Consider the following 2,500-nt stretch of genomic DNA (forward strand, 5'->3'; position numbering starts at 1 on the left):
CAACAAAGAGGGGGGAATGGTGTGCGCTGGTGCTCTGTGCCGGAGGGAAAGTCACCCTCCAGGTTCCTGCGGCTGCTCTCCCCCCTCATCCTGGCTTTTCTGTAAACGAGGGTGAGGTAGGGGCCCTGTCCGAGGAGAGCGGAAGGATGGGAGGTCGGAGAGGCCGGGAGGGCAGATGGACAGCGCGGACGGCGGTGGGTGTGTGTTGTGAGCTGGTTTACTGCGCGCGGGGCCGGGCCGGCGGGGCTGCGGCCGCCTCCCCAGGAAGGACAAAGCCGAGGTGGGAAGGGATGGCGTCTCGCCCCCTCTCCTCTCTCTCGGCCCACCGCCACTTTCTCTTTTTTTGGTTTGGGATGGAGGCGTCTTGAATATTTTATGCAAAAAGCAATGGCTAATGAGGTGTCCACAGCCAGGCCAGGAAAGAAAAGGGGTATGAAGGGGAGGGCGAGATGGACAGATCTCTGGAGTATTGGAAGGAGCGTTTTCAGCTCAGTGTTTTCAGCTTCCGGGTTCCACTTCATCTGGGAAATACTTGAATCTCTCTGTGTATGCTGTTCTCCGGCAGCATTTCCGTAGACACTTTTCTGAGTTCGAACTCTCTCTCCCTCGTTCCTTTCGTCCTTCGCTTTCTCATTCCTCGGGTAAAATGGTTCTTGGCATATTTCTCACGCATGCCTATTGCGCCTTCGCCGCTGCCAAGCCGCCGCCGGGCTGTGGAGCCCCCGCTCTGCCAACTCCGGCTTCTGGAGGGGGTTTCCTTGAACTTGAAGAAAGGCACATCAAAACCCACCAGTGTTAACTGCCACGTCAATTTTGATGCTAATAATGTGCAGATTATGACGAAAATTGCCAATCATGCTCTCTGATGGACCTCCTTTGAATGTGGAATTGGAGAAAAGTTCCCCGCACGGAGACCTGCTGTCAAATACTAACAACCCGCTAAGGGAAGTCATTAGGAGAGACGGATAAGAGACTCGGTACATAAAACATTGTTCTTGGTGCATAGAATGTATGTTATTTAATGTTATCTCTGTTACCTGAAGTGATTTCGCAGAAGAAAGACACGTTCTTATCATCTCAATGGCCAATTTTCATTTTGGTAACTTGGACGTCCTGGGTAGACTTTTCTCTGTTAAGTTGATATTCCACCAATGTGAACAGCCTCGTTAAATCAAGCCCAGATATTTCCATAATGCTCCCCGCAGAGCCACTTCGCCCCTCACATAATGAGATTTTTCTGAAGAGTTAAAGCCTAAAATAACTTGCTAGTGCATGTTTAGACCCAGTGAAGTGGGTATGTGTATTAAAATGTAGGTATGCTACCTACATATTTGTGTGTGTGTATATGTATGTATGTATGTATGTATACATATATATCTGCTCTCTTAAACATATACATATGTAAGAGCTATACACACACATTCATATATACCCATTGGCACTATTTTCTGTGATTTATTTCAAATTTGTGTTCCGACATATTTTTGTTATTTTAAAGACACTGGATTTTAAAAATTCATTTTCTAAAAATAGGCTTTCAGGAGGTTTTTGAAAGAATTCACTTTCCAGGATAAATTATTATTTTCATCAAATGGAAACTATTTCAAGGGGAAACAACATTTCCTCCTGAGGTCTATTAAAATATTCCCATAAAATATTAGAGAATTTCCCAATGAAATAGCAGTGATCTAAAGCTCAACCTTTTTCTTTTTTCTTTAAAGAGATGAGACTACTTATGTTAAATATTTGATTATACCAGCTCTTACTGAGTTTACATTAAAAATATTAATATATAATTTAAGGCTAAATAAAATAAACCAAAATATGGTACCCTTTATCAGCTTTAACTTTGTAGATTGTTAAAGTCCTTTCTTATGATCTGCTATTAGATGTATATAAGGTACTTTAGGCGATAATGTTTACATTTCCCCTCCAAATATATATGACCGGTGAGAAGGATGGTTGAAAAAATGAACATAAATTCATGTTATGTTAGGTCCATTGGATCTGGTTATTATATTAAAATAAAAACTGTAAATAAAGTCTTCGTGCTTTAAATATTGCTGGCTGTATGAACTCACTGTAAGATATTTTACAAATGTGCAATAATTATAAAGCTTTGTATATTACGTTATTTATTGTGTTTGGTCATGTAAAATAAATGTTATTTAAATCAAAGCGATTTTATTTGTTTATGAGATTGCAAAACGGTGCGTACTGGTGTTTGTTTTTAACTGTGGCACCCAGGGTTATGAAAATCTCTTAAAACAACATATTTAAATCCATATAATACACATAGATGGATTAATTCATTCTAATCATTATTTTTACGGCAAATACATTACTCATGTTTATAGGAGATGCGCACTACATCCAAACATTGGTTTAACGTTAATTGGCTGGCTAAACAGATAAGTGCTTAGGAGTAGTGTGTGTGTGGATACAAAATATAGACGGCATGCCGGCATAAATACAAGGAGTGTGTACACACAACGCAGGG

General features: G+C 40.9%; 1 protein-coding gene across 1 annotated transcript in view; it reads left to right on the forward strand.

Moving 5' to 3' along the window:
• The window catches only part of EVX2 (even-skipped homeobox 2), a 22,610-nt gene that overhangs the window by 3,710 nt on the left and 16,400 nt on the right, over positions 1-2,500 (forward strand).

This window comes from Myotis davidii, unplaced genomic scaffold (genome assembly GCF_000327345.1).
Source record: "Myotis davidii unplaced genomic scaffold, ASM32734v1 scaffold370, whole genome shotgun sequence".
NCBI lineage: Eukaryota > Metazoa > Chordata > Mammalia > Chiroptera > Vespertilionidae > Myotis > Myotis davidii.